Raw genomic sequence first — 7,472 nt, 5'->3', positions numbered from 1 at the left:
TATATAAGCTATTTGTCCGATTCCCACACCTGTGTAGCTTGCACCTCCGATCAGGACATCGACCCCAACTTCCGAACTCGACTAAAAAGACCGCACCAGCACCTTGGTGTGCACCTTGCAACGCACAGTGCCAACATTCGCCTTCCTGCACATGGCAGGTCATCGGACCCAAATTCCGACCTCATGAGCATACCTACTAATCGAATCGGTCATCGGACCCAACTTCCGACTTCATCCATACCGTAGGGTCTTTGAGGTTGGCGCGGTGCGCTCAACCTGGGGAGTCGACCCATCGAAGCATACACCTCCCCTATATAAGCTATTTGTCCGATTCCGACACCTGTGTAGTTTGCACCTCTGCTCAGGACATCGACCCCAACTTCCGAACTCGCCTGCAACGACCGAACCAGCGCCTTGGTGCGCACCAAAAGTGCGCACTTTTGGAGGGCACTTTTGTGCGCTCCAAAGGTGCGCACTTTTGGAGGGCACTTTTGTGCGCTCCAAAGGTGCGCACTTTTGGAGGGCACTTTTTGGAGGGCACTTTTGTGCGCTCCAAAGGTGCGCACTTTTGGAGGGCACTTTTCTGCGCTCCAAAGGTGCGCACTTTTGGAGGGCACTTTTTGGAGGGCACTTTTCTGCGCTCCAAAGGTGCGCACTTTTGGAGGGCACTTTTTGGAGGGCACTTTTCTGCGCTCCAAAGGTGCGCACTTTTGGAGGGCACTTTTTGGAGGGCACTTTTCTGCGCTCCAAAGGTGCGCACTTTTGGAGGGCACTTTTGTGCACTCCAAAGGTGCACACTTTTGGAGGGCACTTTTTGGAGGGCACTTTTCTGCACTCCAAAGGTGCGCACTTTTGGAGGGCACTTTTTGGAGGGCACTTTTGTGCGCTCCAAAGGTGCGCACTTTTGGAGGGCACTTTTTGGAGGGCACTTTTGTGCGCTCCAAAGGTGCGCACTTTTGGAGGGCACTTTTGTGCACTCCAAAGGTGCGCACTTTTGGAGGGCACTTTTCCTGCGCTCCAAAGGTGCACACCTAGGTGAGCACCTTCGACCACACCTTGTAGCACACCAAACTCTGACTTTCGACTTCATCCGCAATGCAGGGTCTTTGAGGTTGGCGCAATGCGCACAACCAGGGGAGTCGACCCATCAAACCCAACACCTCCCCTATATAAGCTATTTGTCTGATTCTCATACATGCGTAGCCTGCAGGAGCAATTAGGACATCGACCCCAACTTTCGGCTTCTAAACGAAAACAAGGTCTTTGAGGTTGGTGTAATGCGAACAACTAGGGGAGTCAACCCATCAAACCCAACACCTCCCCTATATAAGCTATTTGTCTGATTCTCATACATGTGTAGTCTACAGGAGCAATTAGGACATCGACCCCAACTTTTGACTTCTTAACGAAAACAAGGTCTTTGAGGTTGACGTAATGCGCACAACCAGGGGAGTCGACCCATCAAACCCAACACCTCCCCTATATAAGCTATTTGTCCGATTCTCATACATGTGTAGCCTACAGGAGCCATTAGGACATTGACCCCAACTTTTGACTTCTTAACGAAAACAAGGTCTTTGAGGTTGGCGTAATGCGCACAACCAAGGGAGTTGACCCATCAAACCCAACACCTCCCCTATATAAGCTATTTGTCTGATTCTCATACATGTGTAGCCTGCAACAACGATTAGGACATCCACCCCAACTTCTGAATTCGTCTGCGTTGACCGCACCAAAGGTGCACGCCTTGGTGCTCACCAAAATCCGACTTCCGACTTCTTCTGCTATGCGGGGTCTTTGAGGTTGGCGCAGTGCGCACAACCAGGGGAGTCAACCCACCGAATGCAACACCTCCCCTATATAAGCTATTTGTCTGATTCTCATACATGCGTAGACTGCAGCAATGATTAGGACATCCACCCCAACTTTTGACTTCTTAAACAAGACAGGGTCTTTGAAGTTGGTGCAGTGCACACAACCAGGGGAGTCGACCCATCAAACGCAACACCTCCCCTATATAAAGCTATTTGTCCGATTCTCATACGTGTAGTCTGCAGCAGCGATTAGGACATCGACCCCAACTTCCGAATTCGTTTGCATTGACCGCACCAAAGGTGCACGCCTTGGTGTGCACCTTGGAGTGCACTTTGGTGCTCACCTCGGTGCACACTTTGGTGTGCACCTCGGTGTGCACCAAAGGTGCGCACCTTGGAGCGCACCAAAGGTGTACACTTTGGAGCGCACCACATAGGGTCTTTGAGAGGTTGGCGCAGTGCGCACACCAAGGTGGGTGTTGAGGTGCGTGCCGAGGTGGGTGGGTGCTAGGGTGCGCTCCATGGTGGGTGCCAGGGTGGGTGCGTGCTAGGGTGGATTCCAAAGAGGGTCATAGGGTGGGTGCCAAGGTGGGTTGGTGATATAGTGGGTTCAAAGGTGGGTACTAGGGTGGGTTCCAAGGTGGGTCACAAGTTGGGTGCCAGGATGCGTGGGTGTTAGGTTGGGTGCCAAGGTGGGCTCCTGCGTGGGTGGGTGCTAGGGTGGGTTTCAAGGTGGACGCGAGGGCGGGTGCCAAGGTGGGTAACAAGTTGGGTGTTAGGATGGGTGAGTGCTAGAGTGGGTGCCAAGGTGGGTGGGTGCTAAGGTGGATGCCAAGGTGGTTCACAGGGTGGGTGGGTTCTAGGGTGAGTTCCAAGGTGGGTCACAGGTTTAGTGCTAGGGTGCGTGTCAAGGCGGGTGTCGAGGTGCCTGGGTGCTAGGGTGTGGATGCCAATGTGGGTCATAGGGTGGGTACTAGGGTGGGCTGCAATGTGGGTGCCAAGGTGGGTAACATGCTCGGTTGGTTCTAAATTGGGTGTCAGGGTGGGTGTGCACCCACCTTGCCCGAGGTGGGTGCCAAGGTGCCAGTGTGGGTGGGTGCTAAGGTGGATGCCAAGGTGGGTGAGAAGGTGGGTGATAGGTTGAGTGGTAGGATGGGTGGGTGCCAAGATGGGTCACAGGGTGGGTGCAAGGGTGGGTAGGTGCTAGGGTTGGTGTCAGGGTGGGTGGGTGCTAGGTTGGGTTCCAAGGTGGGTGCGAGGGTGAGTGTCAAGGTGGGTCACAGGTTAGGTGCTAGGATGGGTGAGTGCTAGGGTGCAAAGGTGCCAGGGTGGGTGCTAGGATGGGTCGATGCTAGGGTGAGTGGCAAGGTGGGTCCACAAGTGTCAAGGTGGGTGCCGAGGTGGGTGCCAACTTGGGTTCCAAGGTGGGTGCCAAGTGGGCGACTGCTATGGTGGATGCCAAGGTGGGTCACGGGGTGGGTGCCAAGTTGCTAGGTTGTGTTCCAAGGTGGGTGCCAACGTGGCTGCTAGGGTGCGTGGGTTAAAGGGTGTGTCACAACGTGGGTGCCAGGATGGGTGCGCACCCACACTGGCCAAGACGGGTGCAAGGTTGGGTTCCAAGCCCGGTCACAGGCTGGGTGCTAGGATGGGTGGGTGCCAAGGTGGGCACCAGGGTGGGTGCACCCACCCTGGCCAAGGTGGGTCACGGGGTGGGTCCTAGGGTGGGTAACAGGGTGGGTACTAAGGTGCGTGCCAAGGTGGGTCATGGGGTGGGTGCCAAGGTGGGCACCAGGGTGGGTGTGCACCAACCCTAGCCAGGGTAGGTCACGGGGTGGTTGTCGGGGTGGGCGTCAAGGAGCCAAGGTGGGTGGCAAGTAGCCAAGTTGCGTGCCAAGGTGGGTGTCGGGGTGGGTGCCAAGGATCCAAGGTGGGTGCCAAGGAACCAAGGTGGGTGTCTGGGTGGGTGCCGAGGTGGGAGCCAGGGTGGGTCCCAAGGTGAGTGCAAAGGTGGGTGCCAGGGTCAAGGTGAGTGCCAATGTGGGTTCCAAGGTGCCAGGGTCAGGGTGAGTGCCAATGTGGGTTCAAAGGTGCTAAGTTGGGTGCGAGGTTGGGTGCGAGGGTGGGTGGGTGCCAAGGTGTGCTAGGTGGAAGCCCGGGTGGGTCGGCATCCCATGGGTGTCGAGTTGGGTGCCTGATGGGTGCTTCTTGTCAAGTTTTAGTCGTCGGGACTCATTTCGAGCCTTAGAGGTCGTTTCTTGTCCGGTTGCCCTGTCTTCGACCTGGGAACCCAATTTTGGTCCTCGGGTCCCATTTTTTTTTGTCTCGCATCCCACTTTTGGCCTGTGGCCTTTTCGGGGTCGATTCTCGTTTTGGGCATCAGAGCATGTTTCTTCTCCTAAAACCCAATATTTGTTTATTAAGTCTCGGAACACATTTTTGTTCTCGTGGACCCATCATGGGTCTTGGAATGCATTTGTGGTCCTTGGGTCCCATTTTGCATCCCGAAACTTGTGTTTTGGTGCTTGATCCCTATTTTGGGTGCCCACCTTGCACCAAGTGCGCACCCGGGGCAAACCGAGCGCCTTGGTGCACCGGGGCAAGATCGAGCGTGCACCCGAGGCGCCCCGAACATGCACCAAGGTGCACTCGGCCCACATGTGAGCGCAGGTCGTTGCGCCCGAGGTGGTGTGTGGGCACCGCGTTGCAGACGGGACACTGCACGCACACGACGCCCCGTCCAGGTGCACGCACGTAGGCCGGGCCGGGTGCACACCCGACGCCCTAGCAAGGTGCGCGCACCCGGGCAGGGCTCACACTTGGCGAACGGGGCGCACTTCGCGAGGGAGGGTGTGCACCTCGACGGGGGTGGGTGGCCGGGGTGGATTCGCACGTGGGTCGCGGTTTGCTAAGTACACACTGCGACAAGCTCATAACGGGTGCGATCATACCAGCGTTAGTGCACCGGATCCCATCAGAACTCCGCAATTAAGCGCGCTTGGGCCGGAGTAGTACTGGGATGGGTGACCTCCCGGGAAGTCCCGGTGTTGCACCCTTTCTTAGTTTTTCGCCGGGCGTCGCAATGCTATTTGAATAAACCTTTTGCCCGTTTGCGTTCTCGTCGGGGCCGGGCCGGGCCGGGGTGCGCTGCCCGCACTACCGCGCGCGCGGGGGCGACACCGAGCGCGCACCCGAGGCGCCCCGAGCACACAGGCCACGGTGCAACCCGGGCGTTGTGCGCGCACCCCGGTGCGCCCGAGGTGCTGCGCGCGCACCCAGGTGAAATCGGTGTGCACCTCGGCCAGTGCGCGCTCGGTCGAGTCGCGCACGTTGGCCAAGGTGCACGGTGATGTTTCTTACTCTAAGGTTCCGCACCAGACGCCCGGGACAGGTGAGCGAAGCTGGGCGGGGCCGGGTGCGCGGCCGGGGCAGGTGCACGCAGCTGGAGAGAGCTTTGGAGCACACCAGAGGTGCGCACCTTGGAGCACACTTCGGAGCGCACCAATGATGCGCTCCATTCAAAAGTTTCCTGAAAAGGCAAAAAAAGTTGAGATTATAGAATTTCCCACTTGAGAGATTGTAAAAAAAAAAAATTTAAAATGAAGGAAACGCGGGTGCCAAGGTGTGCGCGCCCGGGTGCGCAGCCCAGCCAAGGTGTGCGCACCAAGGCGCCCACCCTGGCGAAGGTGCACGCAAGGTGCGCACCCGAGGCAAACCGGACAATTAACCCAACTTTCGACTTCGCGCGCACCTGCGCACCTTGGAGCGCACTTCGGAGCGCTCCTTGTTGCGCACCAATCTTGGGCACCTCGGAGTGCACCATGGCGCCCACCAAGGTGCGCACCCGGGGCAAACCGAGCTCCGACTTCGTGCGCACCTTGGAGCGCACGAAAGGTGCGCACCATGGCGCCCACCAAGGTGCGCAGCCCAGCCAAGGCGTGCGCATCAAGGTGCGCACCCTGGCGAAGGTGCGCACCCGGGGCAAACCGAGCTCCGACTTCGTGCGCACCTTGGAGCGCACAAAGGGTGCGCAACCCAGCCAAGGTGTGCGCACCCCGGGCAAACCGAGCTCCGAATCGTGCGCACCTTGGAGCACACTTCGGAGCCCTCCTTGGTGCGCACCGATGTTGCGCACCTCGGAGCGCACCCGGGGAAAACAATGCAATTAACCCGACTTTCGACTTCGTGGGCACCTCGGAGCGCTCTCGGGTTCGCACCTCGGAGCACACCGAGGTGCGCACCTTTGATGCGCTGCCTTCACCAATTTCCAGAAAAGGCAAGAAAACATTGAGAAGGTGTGCGCACCGAGGTGCCCACCCTGGCGAAGGTGCACGCGAGGTGCGCACCCGGGGCAAACCGGGCTCCGACTTCGTGCACGCCATGCTGCGCACCTTGGAGGGCCATGGTGCGCACCTTGGAGCACACTTCGGAGCGCTCAATGGTGCCCAACCCAGCCAAGGTGCCCACCGCGGCGAAGGTGCACGCGAGGTGCGCACCCGGGGCAAACCGGGCTCCGACTTCGTGCACGCCGCACCTTGGAGCACACTTCGGAGCGCTCCTTGGTGCGCACCAGGGCGCGCAACCCAGCCGAGGTGCCCACCCCGGCGAAGGTGCACGCGGGGTGCGCACCCGAGGCAAACCGGGCTCCGACTTCGTGCACGCCATGGTGCCCACCGCGGCGAAGGTGCACGCGAGGTGCGCACCCGGGGCAAACCGGGCTCCGACTTCGTGCACGCCGCACCTTGGAGCACACTTCGGAGCGCTCCTTGGTGCGCACCAGGGCGCGCAACCCAGCCGAGGTGCCCACCCCGGCGAAGGTGCACGCGAGGTGCGCACCCGGGGCAAACCGGGCTCCGACTTCGTGCACGCCATGGTGCCCACCGCGGCGAAGGTGCACGCGAGGTGCGCACCCGGGGCAAACCGGGCTCCGACTTCGTGCACGCCGCACCTTGGAGCACACTTCGGAGCGCTCCTTGGTGCGCACCATGGTGCCCACCAGGGCGCGCAACCCCGCCGAAGGTGCACGCGAGGTGCGCACCCGGGGCAAACCGGGCTCCGACTTCGTGCACGCCGCACCTTGGAGCACACTTCGGAGCGCTCCTTGGTGCGCACCAGGGCGCGCAACCCCGCCGAAGGTGCACGCGAGGTGCGCACCCGGGGCAAACCGGGCTCCGACTTCGTGCACGCCATGGTGCGCACCAGGGTGCCCACCGCGGCGAAGGTGCGCACCCGGGGCAAACCGGGCTCCGACTTCGTGCACGCCGCACCTTGGAGCACACTTCGGAGCGCTCCTTGGTGCGCACCAGGGCGCGCAACCCAGCCGAGGTGCCCACCCCGGCGAAGGTGCACGCGAGGTGCGCACCCGGGGCAAACCGGGCTCCGACTTCGTGCACGCCATGGTGCCCACCGCGGCGAAGGTGCGCACCCGGGGCAAACCGGGCTAGGACTTCGTGCACGCCGCACCTTGGAGCACACTTCGGAGCGCTCCTTGGTGCGCACCATGGTGCCCACCAGGCCGCGCAACCCAGCCAAGGTGTGCGCACCAAGGTGCACGCGAGGTGCGCACCCGGGGCAAACCGGGGTCCGGCTTCGTGCACGCCGCACCTTGGAGCACACATCGGGGCGCTCCCGGGTTCGCACCGGCGTTGCGCACCGTGGTGG

At 60.3% G+C, this 7,472-nt stretch overlaps 1 non-coding gene across 1 annotated transcript; it reads left to right on the top strand.

Annotated features, from left to right (window-relative positions):
• The first annotated feature begins 4,748 nt into the window (after positions 1-4,748).
• LOC131872608 (5S ribosomal RNA) lies at positions 4,749-4,867 on the top strand. The gene has a single exon (XR_009370729.1). It is a non-coding gene; the product is annotated as a 5S ribosomal RNA (ribosomal RNA).
• The last annotated feature ends 2,605 nt before the right edge of the window (positions 4,868-7,472 follow it).

The sequence above is a fragment of the Cryptomeria japonica genome, unplaced genomic scaffold (assembly GCF_030272615.1).
Source record: "Cryptomeria japonica unplaced genomic scaffold, Sugi_1.0 HiC_scaffold_686, whole genome shotgun sequence".
Lineage (NCBI taxonomy): Eukaryota > Viridiplantae > Streptophyta > Pinopsida > Cupressales > Cupressaceae > Cryptomeria > Cryptomeria japonica.
The sequence above is the reverse complement of the archived record's forward strand: the minus strand, read 5'-3'. Positions and strand labels throughout refer to the sequence as shown.